Source organism: Crocodylus siamensis, chromosome 10 (assembly GCF_052110815.1).
Source record: "Crocodylus siamensis isolate JL-2025a chromosome 10, ASM5211081v1, whole genome shotgun sequence".
Taxonomy (NCBI): Eukaryota; Metazoa; Chordata; order Crocodylia; family Crocodylidae; genus Crocodylus; species Crocodylus siamensis.
In genome coordinates, this window is record NC_143404.1 from 1,657,176 (window position 1) to 1,676,315 (window position 19,140).

Below are 19,140 nucleotides of genomic sequence, written 5' to 3' on the forward strand. Positions count from 1 at the left end.
TAGAGTCTCCCTTGAAAAGGCCAAGCTTAGGGGCAGAAACGCTGTTAATTCTTTCTAGCTACTTTCATTACACCGGTCACATGGCAGCTTTCAGTAGATTAATTAGCTAGCTCTCTTAATTTGTCCTTTTCTCTTTCGTAGTTTCTAATTTTGTTTCTATTTCTAGGCACTTCACAGTGGCCTTTTGGCCAAAAGATGCCCCTGTCCATGCAGATCATTCCTGATTCCCATTTCTTTTCCAGGCAGGAGTCTCAACATTTCTTCAATGTGTGAGCTGATGTGTTCCCGTGAGGGCTAAAGGAGTCCAAGCCAGATCTTTAGCTGATGTAAATCAGCCTTGCTGTGCCAAAGCAGAAGATCTGAGTGGTAGGGATTTCCTGACAGGGTCGAACCCACAGTCCAGCTGCCTGAGGAAGGTGTGAAAACCCTACCATTAGGTGGATGAGGTGATCCGTTCTCTACCCCATGTCTCCTCCAACTCTAAGGCTTCCAGACTGACCTAGCTCCTGAAGCATGAGCTTCAACACCCTTCCAGTTATGGTCCACTGCAATAGCCCTGGCTATTCCCATTATCCTTAGATGCACCCTGAAACAAAGAGACTGGTGCTCAGATGCATTGTGTGGGTTTGCTGCCTTTTAGACCAAGAAGAGAAGCTCTCAAGCCCCCCTCTCCAGACCATCCAATATGCTGTTTACTTTTATTTTACCCCTATCCTCTCCTTTCTAAGGGAAACAAGCCCACCTTTGCTCTCTCTTCTTCCTGAGAGAGTTTGTCAAGGTTTTTGGATCATTCTCATTCCATTTATATAAGGAGACTGAAGGAACAAAGAATCTGCCCCCTCTAAGCAACTGCATGTCTTCTGCCTCCAGGCCCCGTTCATGCCTACTGATTTCAGTTGGATCATCTGTGTGAACAAGGATGGCTTCTGGTTTGGAAAGTGCTGCATAGGTTCCTTTCTCAGCCATTTCCTGCTCAGGAAAAGCCCCCCAGTCATGTGCAAATTTTCATAGCGTATAACCGTGCAGGTGACACGAGATGCACCTCTCACAAAGCTGTGAATTGCCAAGGGGAAATCCCTGCACCCACGATCAATGGCTTCATTTCATAGCGGAGACAAGTGCTTGCGGGGCTGTAGATGCTAGTTCAGGGGGCTGGCTGCTGCTGGCTGCCCCACTCCTGTGCACAGTGCTTTCTCCCACAGCTGCACTCACGTGCTGATTTTGGAGCGTGTGTCGCTGAGAGCAGGGGCCAAGTGTAGCCCACCCTGGAACCAGGTAACAATCCCAGCAAACTAGGAATGCTGAGACTGGCAACCTGGGAAAAGCTGATTGGAAAAGAAGCTCGCAAGCCTTGGGAGTGCTTAATTAAAGTCAATAGAGACTCCCTCATCTCTTGCTCTTTCAGCTTCTCTGATGTTCAGAGAATAGAAGGAGCAATTAAAAACTGCTCTTATCTGATGGTCTTGTAATTAGTATTCTGCACTGCCATGCAGAGACCTGCAGTCGCTTCTTGGGCCTGGTCTCTAGCATCCAGGGCTAGAACAGCTTTGGGGAAACTGTGGAGGCACCGTGCTCAGCCTCAGTTCCAGTTAAGGAAAGACTCTGACAGACTCTGAAGGGACCTCTGTGCTTTATTGCCTGGACAGACCACCAGCAGCTGGGAGAAAGCATGGAACAAGCCCCAGCTCTGGTAGCCCCCGGTTTGCTCTCAGTCTGTGGCCTGCTCCCACATTGCTCACGACACCTCCGTCACTCATGGAGTAGCCATCTCGCCCCAAAGGCGAGCCCTGGCTCTTCACCTCTGGAAACATTTGGCGGGGCTCGATGCATCCCATAAAAACAGAAGAATGGCTACATGGGGTCAGAACAAAGGCCCATGTGGTGCAAGGTCCTGTCCCCAACATACAGCAGACACTTTGGAAGAAGGGTGACAAGGTTATAAGTTTATAAGCTTCTAAGGTTATAATGACAAGGTTATAAAGTTAGAGGACGGGCATAAGGAACTAGACATCCTCTGGCCTATTACATCCCTGAACCCATGGCCAACTGCGCACATCTGGCAGTCAGGACAGCTCACTGATGGGGCGGGGATGGGTCAGTCGGTCTAAGACACAGCTCTGCCGGACAACGTGCTACAACATCCCCGTCGCCAAGACAGACAGCAACCTCAGCCGTAATTAAAGCTAATTATTCGAAAGCACTCTGCTCATGTAGCGTTGCTCAGAAGCTCCCCACATGAGCATGTAGGCAGCAGGGCTGTTTTTCTTCATAAAAACTTATGAGGAACGCTGAGCAGATTAACAGCTTTAATGACAAAAATTACCGCTTACAACACTGACTTCAAATCAAAGAACAATATCCGCAGACAGATATTTTCATGGTTTTCATAACAATTCATTATAGGTGGCACCGAGGGATTACATTTTTATTTCCCTTGTGTCATTTCTCTCAGACTCAGGTTCATTTCTCTTAATGAGGCAGCGGAAGATAAAGGGCAGTGATAGCTCCTCCAATGTCTCTGCAGAGTGTGAGGAGTTTAGGGGCACGGTGATAACTGATCCTCTAAAGGAAGAAGGAGGGGCTGGACGGGGGGAGGGTAGAGTGATGGGATAGGATGCTCTCTGCCATAATGAACTAAAATTAAGACATAAATTCTCCCACCTTTGTTCGGACCAGATGTAACGAAAGGGATTCGGCTTTTTAATGAGGAATGGATCAGTTGCAAAATTATTAGCTAATTAATTGTAAGAGGGAGAAAGAAAGAGAGAGAGGGAGAGGGGAAAGAATGAACCTGCCCAGAAAGGACAGGACTAACCATTCCTATTGCAGGCTTTCAGGAGCGGAGGCCAAGGACCCCATGCTGAAAGCCTTGCTCATGGGAGCAGAGTGACAGGAGTCAGGGCAGCAAGGCTCAAACTCAGAACTGAGTGGGACCCATTTCCCTGGGATGCCTTGATGTGGCTGGAGAGGCAGGGGGACCTTCTAATTCAGGCCAAAAATGGATTTCAGGGGATCTCAATTATCCTTAACGTAGAAGTTGTGTTTTCCAGCCCGCTGGGAGTCAGGAACCTCAGGGCTTTCAACATTCCTGACTTCCCAGCAGCTTGCTACACAGATTCCCTATGGCCAGGGACAACGCATGCTTTCCTGCATCCGTGGGCTTGGCATAGCCTACCGAGACCTGCCGCAGAGCCAGGGCTCCCCTCCTTTTCATGGGGACTTTCCAAATTTGGAGTTTTCCAAATCAACCAAAAGCAAAAATAGAGGGATTGGGTAGGAAAAGGAGCAATGAGGCGAAACCAGACAGTTAAGCAAGTCACAAATGCAGGAGGGAAAGAGCCAATGCTGCCATGGAGGGGAAGAGCCAATGCTGCCCTTCTCACCACCTAATTTTTTGTCTTAATTGACTGGACTGTGTGCACCCATCGTCCAAAAGTCCTGAGCCAGGCTCAAAAATCATGAGATTGACCTAAAAAGCACGAGATTTGGGTTTGTTTTTTCTAATACCAAATGTGAGGGGTTCCATTGGTTTGCCATCCACTTTCTGAATATTTCAGGTGCTCTCAGGTCAAGCATTCAAGCTTTTCACTGTATTCTGGAGGGCTAGAAGCACGCTCTAGTGTTGCCCTGTTAGTGAAAGCCAAGATTTTTGTGGGCTTGCATGCTGGCAGGAGCCCCAAATGGCGTGAGACTTCGATAATATCACGAGAGTTGACAACGCTGGTGTGAGACTTTGAACAGAGCTGTCTGACCCCCCGGCCCAAATGCATTTAAAACTAGGCAAAACAATCTCTCCGGACTCTAATGAATAGGAGTTTTGCCATCGTTCACCACAATGGAGCCCCGATTGAGTGGGGCGTCTGGATTCTACTGTAATATCAGCAATAAGGGCTTCTACCAAATCCCACAGCACACGCTTGAGGAAAGAGAAAAGACAGAACCTGGGTGTTTTGCTCTGACATAACTGCTCCTTCAGAGCAATCCTACTTTTGGGAAAGAAGCAGGATAAATGATTTCTGACTGTGACATATGACAAAGAATCTCACCACTTCAGAGCCTGTTACAGCAAAATCCAGGCAGCGCGCTCCATCTTGCCTACAAAAATGCCGTTCCGTTCACCGCGAGCAACTTAAAAGATGGGAAAAAAATTCACGCTGAAGGCATCGAGAGAGATATTTGTAGAACAGCTAGACTGGAAAAAAAGAGAGAGAGAGAGGAGAGAGAGAAATTATTTTTGTAAAAACAACTATTTTTTTCCCAGAAGCAAACTTTCTCATAGCATGATGGAAATATGTTTTTCCCATTAAGTGCTGTTTCCTATCAGGTTCAAGCTTGAGACATTTGTTTGCTGGCAAGGTTTAGTACCAAATATTTTACCCCCAGGCAAAACCAGTGACTTAAGACTGCGGTGTCTGATTGAGCAGGTTAGAAAAATAAAGACAGATGTCAAATGGATCGACTCTGACACTTCTATATTGCAGCATAGATATTATTGACTCCTCTACTGCACTTGTCATGACTAGAGTTTCCTCACACAAATCACAGGCAAATGCCACCTATTGACACTACTAAGAATTACATACTGTTTAGCACCCAAAAAGTCAGCCAAGGGCTGTGAAGTAAAAATATTGCCCAACTTTTTGGATGGGAATTTGGTCCTTTGTGATCAATGGATTCAACACTGCTAGTCGAATTTCTCTTTTTCAGTCTTTTTTATTTCTTATTTAAACATCAGCCATTATTTCCAGTACAAGAACTGTATCATTTAGATACAGCAATAGCACATTGTTAGGCAGGCAGAATCCCCATATTGTGTGTCTGCCGTCGTATCTTGTATCATTAGCCAGGGATGGGATCCAAGCAGTCCCCAGGACTGCAGGAGAGGTAAGACTGGTTGGTATCTGAACGGGAGATTTCCAGGGGTGTGGTGCTGTGGGGTCTAAACCAATTCCCACTTAGGGAACAGCCATATATGTACCTTAAAAAAAAAAATCACCCTAGAACATCTCCGGGATCCATTAGCCTTTGTTTCCTTTCAGTAGCATGGCCTCCTTTGCACTGCATTTGAGTGGGGGTGATTTGATTCTGAGTCATATGGGCTGGAAAGCAACATTAGTGGGTATGTTCAGAAAACCCACTCTTGAAATCCATGTGCAGAATAGACTACCAGCTGCAGAACAGGCCGCTACCATAGCGGGCTTCCACGACTCAGGTTCTCCACCGAAAAAATGTTTCTTTCAGGAGAAAAAGTTCTTGCCCCTGTGAGTGGGATGGTGCTTCTCCTGAGGTTTGGGGGAAGAAAACTTGGCTTTTACTGATGGCCGCACTGACCCATCCCTCAGTGACCCAGCCCCACAGGGGTGGCTGGAAGCTCCTGGAGGATGCCTAGGTGTTTCAGTGCCCCTCTCCACGCCATGCATCACAGAGGCGGCACTCATCCCCTTAACCCAGCAGGCTGGATCCCTGAGATCCCATGAGGTATAACCCCACTTGGGTGGCTATGCCTCCAGGAGCTAACGAGCCAAGAAGCACTTGCTGGCTGTCTCTCTGGAGTTCCCTTTGGAGGAGATTTTAAGTAGCAGTGGGTGGGGAGGATTATTACCTACTGAACTGGGTGGAAAATGCCAAGAGGAATTGCTGCTACCCAGTGCCACCTTCCCTGATCTCGTCACCACCTCACCTACCCTGCCTCAGCTTCCCATCCCTGCCAACAAAGCCAGATCATGCCTCCTGAATCTGTTGGCAATGCATGCACACACAATCCTCTGCACACTTCCAATCTGGTGGGCTGCAGTGAAGATCCAAAATGCACCATCCTGGGTGGGAACAGGCCCTATGAACTCCCCTCCGTATCTATGCATCAGAATTGAAAGACCCAGAAAGCAGCAGCCAAGATACCAACAAAAATCATTCCAGCGGAGGCCTGTCTGTCCTTTAAATCCCCCACCCAGGTCTTTGCTGGTCTCGTGGGGGCGGGGGTGCCATCCTCTCTCATTTATTTTAAATCCGTCACTTCATATAAGAGGCAATATTGTTCATAGAATTTAATGCTGTGACTGGCTTCACCTCAACGTTTATTTTCTATATAATCTGTCTTGCAGCAGCGAGACCATTAACCAGTCAAACAACGTTCAATGCCAGTGACATTATCACTTAGAGGGAGCATGGCGAGGGTTTGTACAAACCAGAGGGCAGTAAATTTACTCTCCTAATAGGTTCATTCTTTATTAGGTATTTATTTCAGGAGGTTAAACCATAATTAGATTGAGTTAAGAAGCTGAAAAAGCAAGAAATGGAGATTCCAGCCTGCGGATTTGTTTTATTTGCTCCTCAAATGTCTCAAGAAATTCTCCGCACAATCTGTATTCCTCCAAACGGGGGCTCACACAACTAAGCAGCTCCAGTGCTTCTGCTAGGGGTTTGCATTTGTCTTTCCTGTACAAAAGTTATTGCCATGCTGTAATCTTTCCCTGAAATACAGTGCGCGGAGCCGACACTGAACCCAATTTACTGTGGCAGATGAATATAGCCAAGGTGGTGGTCTGAATGTTTGGCCTGGAGGCACAATCCAATTTTCAACTGTTTCAAAGCTATTATGTCAAAGGCTGTTTGCATAAACACAACAATAGCAGTGATGGGAGTCGAGACATGAGTGAGAAAGCCTGCCCTCTTGTGCCAGATGTATACATCTCTGCCTATATTATTTAGAGACAGATAGGCATGCCCATGTCCCTAATGTCTATTTAGTAGCACAGTAATTTTGTGCCAGCCATGATAGTCAAGGGAACATATGAGAACCAGGTTTCATTGTATCTTTTATTGCACCAACTATCTAAGAGGGGCTTTTTGTGCCCCAAATTTTATCTAAACATCTCTCCCAAGCATAGAGCTGGTCCAATCAAAGATACTAACAAACAGACCTACCAGTGTGCATGTGAACATGCACACACTCACACATACAGCTGTATCCGTGCAGACAAATACACACAGTCACACACACACGCAGAGGCATTCTTTCTGACATGAACATCTCTCTGCAGAGCTGCTAATAAAATGAGGGAAACGGGAGAATGTTAATGACTTTTTAAACTTTTCTCAAGCTTGAGAAACAGATGTGATTATTCAATTCATTACAAGGAAAAAATGTCTTGCCGCAGTTTGCATGTGATGAGCTGACTGATGATGTGGGAACCTATGAGAAAGCTGTTTCCCTCATTGGAACTAGAGGATTCTCAAGTCATTAATGTTCTCATATTCCTCTTTCCCGGTATCTCACACACACACACACACACACACACACACACACTTTCGATATGAATCCCAAACCAAATCCAAACTTCCTATTGATGCCCTGGACAGAACTGAAACACCAGATCCAAACATTCCCAGAACCTGTTGGGTTTGCAACTGAACTGGGACTTTCCCCATCAATTCCTGAGTTCAGACTGTGTGCTTGGATTCAGCCCACATATAGAAACCGCAAGGTTAGATCTGAATCTGGATCCCAAGTTCAGAGAGGGGTGTTTGATTCAGAAAAATATTAGAGGATGCTGCTACCAGTTTTGGGAGCAGTGAGGGGCAGGGAAACCAAGAGATTACAGCAGCACATAAAAATAAATGTCTTCTCTTTAAAAACAAGGGACCTACAAGCGAATAGGGTTTATTAAGGCATTTGGAAAGTTCTTCTTTCCAATCCTGATTCTCTCAAAAGACTCCATTTCCATTTTGATCAACTCTAGAAGAACTCAGAGCTTGCTACTGCAATGATATGCAGCCCCTAGGTTCACGAGGATGTAGCTGGACCATTTCCAACAGGACTCGTGTTGGCTTGAACTCAGAACCTGCAATGGGATTTCTGGCTGCAAAACCAAAGGATGCTTGTGAATGACAGGCCAAGAGGAACAGCCAGATCCAATTACAGCTCTAATGCACTGTCCAGCCTCTAAGACTGGCCAGCACTTGATGCCCCAGAGGAAGTTGCAAAAAACTTTATATAAAACAAATGCAGGATAATCTATCCCCGTATTAAGTATCCTCCTAACCTCTAATGAGTGAAGATTAGCTTACCCTTATGAAACAAACTTTTCAATCCCATCAAGACATATATTAGCACTAACTACTATAATAGCAATGGATATTCTTGTTGCCCATAGAAATGTCCAATCATGGGCAGCTTGGCCAGAAGCAAACAGTAGCCAGCAGTATTTTTCAGAGCTTGGGCATATGCATCATCACATTTTCTTTCAACTGTTAACACTCTGTAATAAAAAGAGGCCATCCAAAGCTATGGATAGCCTCTGACAATCTTTAACAAGTAAGTAGGCTTAGCAATTACTCCCAATCCAGTCATGAATAGAATGAAAATAGATTTAAAAAACCTCTTCCCATATGAGATGACAATAATAATAGTAACTATATAATCCAGTATACAAAGACTCCATCCCAGATGAGGGCATGTTTTATGAGGTGACACATACATAAGAATAGAAACTAGTGCCTGCCCCAGAGACATAACAGTCAGCAAAAGACAAGCCACACCAACATACAGATAATCATCTAAAGAAGTTAATTATTCGTCTAAATAAATGAGTAAGATATATCTGGTACTTTCTTCCAAGGAAGAGGAAAGCTATAGCTCATAAAGCTTTTATTGCCCTTAAAAGCAGATCCGTTTATTTGAGCAACATACTTGTAAACTTCAGCAAAGGTGACAGCCATTTTTATGGGAGTGCCCATCTCACTCCTAAATTTCCCCCTGTGTGAAATGGGGCTAATATAGCTTGATAATGACCTTTATCACAAGCCATCAGAAACACTGATGAGTTGTCTGTAAAGTGTCGTGTGAACATAAGATCTTCCTTGATTGCAGAAAAGTATATTTTCCCAACAATAATTATTATTCCTTTTATGACAGTTCCTAGAAGTCCCAGCTAAGATCAAAGTCCCTTTGTACTCAATGTTGCACAAACATAGTGACCGACAGCTGCTGTCCCAAAGACTTTTCATCCTGCAAACACAAACACTCAACTTTACCCCAGGAAAAGAGGCCTCTTGATTTCAGGAGATGCTACTTATGTATGTGAAGTTAAGCATGTGCATAAGGGCTTGAAAATTAGACTAATTATGTGAGGCTGCAAGCTGACAAGGGTGAGAAGGTCAGTGGCAAGGCCAATAAGGAAATCCTGGTATCCCCGCTCTTCATCCAGTACCTTCCCAGTAGACCATTCTGCCTCCCACGGAGGGGCAGCTTCAGAAAACTGGATTCAGGGGTCTGAAGGATGAGCAAGGCACTCCAATAAGACCTTTTTTTTTTTAACAAAAAACAGCTTTGTTTGTATGCTTTTAGTCATCTTGTTTGTGAAGAATGTATTCCTGTTTACATGACTTTAGTTGCTGCTTTGTCCTTGACTCTGATGGGCCCACGGTTAAGTTGTCTCATTTAGATCAGGATGTTTTGAATAATCTTTCTGTTCCTATGGCTTGGACACCATGATCCACTCAGGAATAAACAGTACCGGCAACCTTGTAAATGACTCTCCCAAAACTGCAGCTCTATTGCTTCAGCAAAGCGCGCAGACGCATGCGTCACTTCAAGCACGTGCACAAATGCCACTGGAGTTGGTGCGAATAAAGCATGTGCATAAGTGCTTCACTGAACAGGGGTGGGACTGTCCACTTCACTGAGCACTTCACATGCTTCACAGCATCTCTCAGCAGAGTTGGGATGTTTGAATGTTTAAATTAAGAATATGCCTCTGTGCAGGATTCCTCACGTGCTCAAAAGCTTTGCTGAAACTGGTCTCGTATTAAAGAAAGTTACTTTGATTGTCCTGCCTTGGTTGCAAGCAGCTTCAGGGAGCAGAAAGCAACTGCCCAGAGTCAAAAAAAGGATTCATAAATACTAATGTCTTGTGAGTTTGGTCCATGCCTGTCTTTAACCTGAGTCTCATGAGTCTGGAAGCTCTCTGTGGATTTAACGTTGCTTCAGTTCCAGTCAGTGGAAAAACTTGACTGGGACAGGATCAAACCCATAAATCCACCAGGAACAGAACTAAAAGATTCAAAGGCTGGAAAGAAATGTGACACAAGGTCAAAGCAGAAAACTGAGACTTCAGACTCCAGCCATTAGTAATTCTGCCACTGTACTGCTATACAACCTCAGTCAAGTCATGTAGATCTACGCTTTCAACATGTCCTCTGCTTTGAGGGGCCACTTCTCAGACATTTCAGGCTGGATACCTAGTAACTGAGGAGCAGAAAAGGAGTGGACCCTTTTGAAATTCAAAGCCAACCCTATATCTGGAGTTTGCCCATTTGCCAATAAGCCTGGGAAAGCAAAACTTCCTGTTCAGCTAGCTTTCTACCTCACCTTGGTGCTGTGAGACTTTCTTAACATTTGTAAAATATTTTGCAACTCCTGGATGAAAGATGATGTCAGACAGCAACATAGCATTGCTCATTATTGTTAAAAATTAGGGCTGCGTGCTGACAGCAAAGCAGAAGGAATGAAAAATGTAAAAGGACCGAAAAAAATTACAGGCTTCAAGATGCATAAAGAGAACAGCCTGTTTCCCCCCTTTCTTCCCATCACGCTCAGACGTAATAACTTTCCCGAGCTCCGTGGCTTTCACATAGCCAGCCCTGTGTGCAGTTACTGGAGTCTTTACAGATGCAATGCATTAGCAAAGCCTGCCAGTCGGCATCCTGTTTTTCCAATCACTCTTCTGAAACTCCTCCACTTTTCTCAGAGGTTTTATCAGAAAGATGTTCCTCTGAAACATTTCAGCAAGAGGATCTGACAGCTCTTCAAACACCAGCTGAAATTCATTTGTTTTCCAGTGCTTCCTGTTTTTACAAGTTCATTAGTGTTTTACCAAGATAGACCAAAGATTACATGTTGCCTCCCATTACATGTTGCATACCTATGTGCTGCACATATATGCAAACATACGCCCCTTTTCATGCACAGACTACTTTGCGTAAATGTTGGCATATGGGCTACGTGTTCAAACAAGCAGCTTTGAAAAGCCCATCCAAAATATACACATTTGTGAATACAGCTGGGTATTCACATAAACCCAGAAGTGCATGTGGGTGTATATCCCTGAATACTTGGTTGTGCACATATGTGTATCAACATACACCGCCCCTCCCAAACGACACTTGCCACTCCAGAATGTATTAAAACCATGTGTGCAGCCTGACATTAAGCCTTTGTAATACAGTTTCCAAAACCAACAAAGTAAATAAGTGTATAGGGTGTCTCTGCTGCAGTACATAGTTCAGGGCTTTTCTTTGGACCAAGCAAGAGGCAGGAAGGGTGTACAGATACAGACCTTCTGACTAATAAGGGCTAAATGTCAGAGTTCAGTGACAAAAGGTACCATGTGTGCTCAAGCATCCAGGCTTTTAGCATTATCTGCCTGGTGCATTAATATGCTAATTGCAGAAGAAGACATGTGGAACTAGTTCCATGTATCGTTCATGTAAGAAGCAGCCAGGTAGCACCAAGATAGGCTGGTATCACAACAGACATGATTACATTACTTTTGATGTATTATAGTCCAGAAGCATATCGTATGTTCACCTATTTAAATAGCTTAACAGGCTGTGTAGTTACAACAACAAAAATCCAAGCCAATTTCTAATTTTCACACAGAAAGCCCTTTCTCTAAAAACCGTGAAATGCTGGTGTGCAGCCTCGGCTTTCCTTTCCAACTCCAGCAACAAGCAAAGCAAGACGGTGGCAGTTTATATACGAGTCATCTGGTTGATTTCTGAACGCACAAAACAATACTCAGTTTCTTCTTCCTGATTTAAACATTCTGATTTAAACCAGTAACGCAGAGAAAGCTGTCTGCTTTGGCTTTTCTCTCTTCCCCCCACCATCCCATTTTTCCAAAATCTCTCCTAATTGATCCATCTGGTACCTACAAGGGGGAAAAAAAGACAGAAAGACAAAAACCATGTCTGCTTTTGTCTCGTGAGAGTAAACAAGTTTGATCTGTCAGCTGACGGAAAGGGATGGTGATATAATCATGAAAGGCACTAGTAACTTACCGTAGGGTTGCATTACACTGAACGTGTATGATTGTGTTCTGAAAAATGGAGCTTTCCAGCTGACTGCAAAGGAATGTCAAGTAATGTCATACTTCTAGATTGCGCTCTTGTTTTTCCAGGAAAAGGTTTGTAATAGAACCAAGAATTTTTCAATCTTTTTCTGAGTATTTGCCTCTAAATTTAAAACGCTCCTTGTCATGTCGCTAATACCAATCTCAGGCCTCTTTGAAAATGGATCCCTGGATGACCAAACAATATCAAATTCCTTTAACTTAATTGAACTCCTGTGCCTTTCACGCCACTGCACCGTTATTAAATGACTGCCAGAGACCACAAAACGTGACTGTTCAATTATGCATTGCTTTTGGTTGATTTATCTGTTTTAGGAACAGTAAAGAAACTACTTCAACTCTCTACACCATCTGCCAATGATAAATTACAACCACCACCACCACCATGAAATGTAACAGCATGAAATCATAGAAAATAGGGCTGGAAGGGACCTCAAGAGGTCCTATAAATCCACCCACCAGTCCCAAGACAGGCTCATCTCCACCTAACCCATTTCTGACATGTATTTGTATAACCTGCTCGTAAATACCTCTAGTGATGAAGATTGCACACCACCTCCCCAGGTCAGCTGTTCCAGTGCTCAGTTATCCTGCCAGGTAGCAAGTTTTTTTCTGACATCCAACCCAAATCTCCCTTGTTGGAATATAAGGCCATGACATCTTATCCCTTCCACTCTGGCATGAGGAACCGGCCTCACCAGTGCTAAGGAGGTGGCCCAGTGAAGATGAAGCACGCCTCTTGGTGCTGCATGTTAGAGAATCAGGAGCTGAGGGCAGGAGAATTCATGACACCACTAAACCAGGTCATAGAGCACTGATTCTCAACCAGGGTGCCATGATATTAGCACTGTTAGCTGTGCAAACACATACACGTAGAAGAAACAAGATATACCCACTTATTTCAAATAGGAATCCATAGTATCAACAACGTTCTGACCTACTGGGGCCTTTCTCAGTACTTTACAACAGAAAAATTGCTCTATTATTTTTCTGTAGGCAAGGAACAAGTGAAAGCTAAGAGTTGCCATTTCCCTGAGGCTAATGAGGGTTGCTTTGCATCTAACAAGTTGAGAAGCACTGATATAGAAGCCCAGTGAAATGAGATGTAGTGATGAATGCGTGTCACACTGAGGTTCAGTTCAGATGCTCACTCACAGGTTTGCTTCTCTCCAAACCAAATTAGGTCTACACACCTAGAGGCAGACACCTCTCCAGAGCAAGTGTTCTTCATGACAGTAGGACTCCTCGTTTCGTCAGAAACCCTGCAAAGCCATCCTGTGTAACTTGTGCCAGCTCTACTACTCCCAGCATTTCCCAGGACGACCACAAAATATCTAAGAAAGGAGAAGAAACAAAGATGTTGGCTAGGATTTTTCAAGCTCTAGCCGAAAAAAATGTTGGCTCATGACTGGGTCAAGTGATGGGCAAAGCGGCAGATATTGAAAGAAAATAAAAAGGTAGAATAATATATTAGTAATGATCTTTACATCCAAGCCGAAGGAGCTGTCTGTCTACTTACATCAGTGATAATTTTATCTAAACAGGCTGGCTCAACTGCTGTAGGAATAGGCTTCAAGATCTGTGGCCTAATGCATGCTGGGGCAATGTTTTAGATGATTATTTGTTCTGTGAAAACAAATGCAAATGTGCAGCCTCAGAAGGAAGTGGCGACCTTGACCTTCCTGTCCTCAGGCCCTGTTTATTTCCAGCCAGAATACTTAATTCTTGTTATTTACTGCTCACGTAGTACCCAGAAAGGGTCACATGCTTTAAAGCCAGGTCTGAAGGAAACGTAGGAAATGCCATCTCCAATCAAACCCGAGGTCCATCTGCTCCAGGATTCTGCCTCTGACAGATGCTTCAAAAGATGAAAGCACCCTGTGAGAGGCAGCTGTGGGATAATCTGCCCCAACATGAACCCTCATCCTGATCTCAGAGGGTCTTGTTACAGTTGCACAGTAATTTTGGGCAGCTCCTGGAGCTCTTAACCTCTGGATTGTCCACATGTTAACACCTTAAACGGTTTAAAGCACTCATCATGCGGCTCCAAGTTACACCGCTCCAGGGCAGGATTATCTCCGATCCGATTATCTCGGATCCAAACCCATTAGGAACAATGGAAGTTGTGGCCACTCAAGTTGAAGTGGTGCGACTGCTCCCAACTCTAGGCTAGCCCTAAGTCAATCAACCTTTGTTTGGCTCATGGCATAAAGGTGTAACAAGGCCCTGAATTAGATGGATTTAAGTCTTGATGCAAAAGCTTTCCTCTCCTTTCCAAAGACAGGACTCATGAAAACAGGATGCTGGCTGGGATTCTCATTGGTTAGCAGACATTGCAAACAGGCAATGGACAAATGCAGGGGGCATTGTGTGATGTGAGATGGCAACCAGATTTTACAGGTATCCTAATAGTGTTACCATTTTCACTGTCAAGGCCTGAAGATTTTTAGTCTAGGTCATTAGCAATGTCTATGGCGGGAAGCTTTTCGGAAGCGAGTGTCAAAAACAAGGTATTAGGAGAAGACTGGAAGCATGCGGGGTGGGCCAGGGATGGAGAACCAAGCTTAAATGAGGCAAGAGCCCAGGGCTGAGAGCAGGAGAATTTATTGTGTAGCAAACTAAGAAACCCATGGACTAAGAAGAGAGACTAAAGACAAGGTTTCTGCTTCTGCAGAACTTCCTTCCCCAACCTTTATCTGCTGGTATTGACTCATTCAAATCTTCCCCTTGGGTAAGCAAGGTAAAAGTAGGCTGACCGCCTTCCACAGCCTGTTCTTGCATCTCCCAGTGTCAGCTGGGACCTCATGTTTCCAACAGGGTTTCTAAAAAACCAGTGTCTTTCTGAATTTGATCTTTCAATTCAGATCAAACAGGACAGGAATAGTTTCTGGACAGAGATGCACTGCTCACTGAAGTTGCTCAGGCCTTCCCCTTACATTCACACTAGCAGGCCAGGCTTCCTGCTCAGCCTGTCACAAATAAGTGTTACCTTCTACTTTTATCTTTTTGTTTTTACCATAAAAAGTCATCAAGACTTGAGGACCATTCCTGCTACCAGCTGAATGGTCTCCCTTTAGAAGTGGAGCTACCCTCTAAAAAACAACCACTGTGGGAGACTGGGGCAGGGAGCAGAAAGCAAAGCATCAATGCAGGCAGAGAGTGACAGCTGAGCTGCAGATCAGGTAAGGGAAAGGGATTTGAGTGGTTTGGTTGTCAGGGAAGGGTACATAGATATGGGTCAACGCTTTGAAGTGCTAGAGATGGATGCAACCCAGCCACGTCCTAAGCAAGCCTCAGTAACACATTGCTAAGGTTCATCCCCATGGGAAAGTTAGTCTGGAATAAGCTAGGCAGTGGATTTAAAGCACAACAGTTACTTGGCACTACCACCCCCTCCTGGACACTTATTCCACATTTTGAGTGCCTTTATGTGGCCTAGGTCAATGCACTGCCAAAGCAGATTAACCCAGACCATGCAACACCATTCAGAAAGAGACTGTGCTCTCTAGTCATCGTCCCCGCAGCTCACTGATGCTTCCCGTTCCCCCTTTGCTAATTCCACACTAATGATCCCACATAGCCTAGCCCTAAGGTTTGAACTCTCGGCTCCTCCAGTGTCTCTCTCTATACTGTGAGAACTGCAGCTTGGCCAGCATGCATGCAACACAGAGCAAGGGTCAGGACCAGAGAATCTATTCAATTGTTTTCTCACTTGAACAAAAAAAAAAAAAGCTCTCTCAGTCATAGCCAAGAAGGAAAGTGACTTGGCAAACAGACCCTGTTTAAATTAAAACTTTGCTGGGAAGATGCATGCTTTGCTCACAAGGAAAAATATGGGAGTAGGAAGATAGTATGGAACAAAATGTTTGGCTTGAAGCATTACAAATGCATCTGCATCCCTTGTAGGGAACAGCAGATCATTTTTTCAAGAAGGGTTTAGAAAATACAAGCCAGGCAGGCTCCACTGCAGAGGCCCATCACAAGCATTTGTGAGCCCAGAGATTCACAGATGCTTAGACTAGGATAGACCCTTATAAAACACCTACTCATCTCCTGCAAAGTTTCTCCAAACTCACACCAGCACCAAGTCCAAAAGCTGTGACTGGACAAGAGGGCCTTTTACACAAGCTTTCCGTTAGGATTTAAACATTTCTACTGATGGAGCATTGACCACGACCTTGGTCAGTTGTCTCACCTGTGGACACTTGCCCTTCCTGCTCAAAGCTCTCCCTAGAAAGGCAGGTAGGGTGATACCCCATGAGAAAAGGAGCAATGTCAGGCACAGGAAAAATAGTCTCAGCCCTCCCTACAACCAGGTAAATTTTCAGGATGCTCCCTACAGCCTCAAACCTAATGCTAGCCAAGGTGATGGTCCTTTCCAGAGACACAAACCCACCCCAGCCTGAAAGCACTTCCTGGGGATCTTGCTTCACTGCCAAACTCTTATAATGTGCTGGGGGCATTGACTTAATTCCCCACAGCTGGCTGCCCTGAGTGCAGGTCTAGCCCAGCTGTGGGCTCCTTAATCAGCCAGAGGAATGGAGTTAACCCTTTCCCTCTTGAGCTTTCCTTAGGCCCCTAGAGCCCCTCCAAGGGAGCTGCTTGCTTCATTTGGTTTGGCAGTGTGGAACGGAGACTCCCAGGAAGTCACGGCAGGTTGGAAGGACATAGCTGGGTTTCTCATGCCTGGCTGTTTTTCAGCATTAAAGCTGCTTTTCACTCCCTTGCTGCATGCTGCGTGAAGCTGAGCCGGAAGAGCTTAGACCAGTGGGCAGCAGCTGGCTTCCTCTCAAGGTCCTCAGGCAACAGAAGCCCTATTTTGCCACTGCTGCTGTAACCCTTTGTGCCAATCCTGGCAGAAAGGGCATACATGTATGGCTGGGCTCTGCCCTATACCTCACCAGCTACTTTACAAAAGCCCACCCGGAGGAACATTTTGATTGAAAAAAAATCACTCCCCCACTTGCTAGTGTAAAACTGTAACCTGTTTCCTTATGGGTCTGCTGTGGTTTTACACACGTTGCTCTTCTAGGGAGGACCAGCCTGCTTACTGTGGGGCTGCTGGATGTGTACACCAGCTGGATCTTGCAGACCTGCCTATAAGGGCCAGACTATGCACGCTTGCTTGTTCTTGTAGGGCTGCCTAGGAGCATGGGGCTAGGCATGCTGGCTCACTATTATAGGGTCAGTTTATTCTTAGACTGTTATTTGTGGATAGAAGGCAGCTGAACTTTAAAAACACTGACACGTTCATTAGAGAGAGGGAACTGTGCAGGCTTTTATATGGCCTGTTTTAACTTGGGCCCAGCAAAACCCAAGAGAGTCCTTTTAAAAACACAATCTGCCTGGCAATCGAATTTTGTCAAGCTGAGGGGAGCAATATTAGGAGGAGGGACAGGAGCTAAAATCAGGCTTTCTCCCCCCCCCCCCTTATATCCTATACTTAGAAACAGAGTTGCAGGCTACCCAGCCAGCTGGTGCGGCATTCATTATTTACTCCTATTGGACTGGGACTCTCCACAAAACCCAGTGCTAGCGACCCCGAACTGGAGTAGTGGAGAGTGGAGTCAAGAATGAGGCTCCCCAAGGTCCCCAAGACAGACTGCTCCTGCTGTCTGTGCCAGATGAAGAGCGCTGCACATCGCTCTGGGTTGCACAGAGAAAAACGACTATTTATTTATTTATCTGTCTATCCCTTTGAATCTCACCAAATTCATTCTCTGCTCAATGAGCCTGAGCCCCCATTGCCCCTGCGTGCTGTACAGTTTATCACAGAAGTAAAACCTCTGCCTTCTGTTTCAGCCACGTTATACTCTCCTTGCCATGGTATAAATGCCATGATCTTGGTGGCACTGTGCCCTTCCTGCATAACCAAGGGGATGGACCCCTGCTCTGAGGGCACAGCCCCACTCTCCTGTAGCTACAGAGTCTAATAGAACATCTATTTAAGCCAAATCTTGGTCCTATGGGATTCAGTAGGATGCCTGCCATTCTCCAGAACGGGACCACTGTCCCATTGCCTCTGCCACATAGCACCCCCCTACCCCTGGTGATGGGAAGGTATCTGATAAGTCGAACAAATAAAATAAAAGCTAAGACAAGGCTGGTGGAAAAATCATAATTTGTCAGCAGAAAAAAATAGAGGCAAATCAAACCTATGCTCCTAAACCACGAACCAATCCCTTCCAGCAGTGTGTGGCCCCACAGGCGCACCCCCGCACTTGGGAAAGGTCCCTTAACAGTATGATTGAAACCAACACTGGGCTTGCCCAAATTCTCCCTTGGGGTCTAGATTTCAAGTGCTACCACCTCCACACACAGCTGGGCTTGGCTTCTTGGTGCCAGTCCAGGCCAACTGCAAATGACCACTGGCTCTCTGAGCAAAAGAGAGGACTTGAGCTCCTCACCATTCCTGTCTCACTCCTCCCCACCCCACTAGCCTTGTACAAATGACATCCAGAGTTAGTAAGACAGAAGAGTACATCTACCCGGCCCACTGCGGGTATGTGTGGAGGTTTCCCCACTGATTCTGAATGAGCTAATTCAGGTATTTGTGGCCATGTCCACACGAGACACTTTACTGCGCAGTAGACTCATCTACTGCACACTAAGGGGTCACCATCTCCATAGGCAAGCACTTACTGTACAGTAAATTAGTCTACTGTGCAGTAAATTTACTACCTGCACATGCATAAATAGGCATAGGTATGCATAAATTCACTGTGTAGTAAAGCCAAATGGCATTAATTGCATGTGTAGACAGTGACAGTATAATGGGTAGTATAACCCCATTAACATAATACTCTGCCTGGACTAAAATACCCTGGTTCTCTATGGAGTGATGTGGTATCTACACTGCTTCAGATCCCCCAGTTGGTTTGAGCACCTCTTCACAATATGGCTTTGCACAATGTAGATGCACTCAAAGGGAGACAAGAAAACCAACATCTCCAAGAAGGCTGTTTCTGGCCAGAAGCCCTTGATTGCTGTGGGGGAAAGATTGCATCAG

General features: G+C 45.2%; 1 long non-coding RNA gene across 1 annotated transcript in view; it reads right to left on the minus strand.

Annotated features, from left to right (window-relative positions):
* Window positions 1-19,140, minus strand: part of LOC149856080 (uncharacterized) — a 296,033-nt gene that overhangs the window by 230,633 nt on the left and 46,260 nt on the right. Inside the window, exon 4 of the long non-coding RNA XR_016444389.1 lies at window positions 4,047-4,192. This is a non-coding gene — a long non-coding RNA (uncharacterized LOC149856080). The remainder of the gene's footprint in view (window positions 1-4,046; window positions 4,193-19,140) is intronic.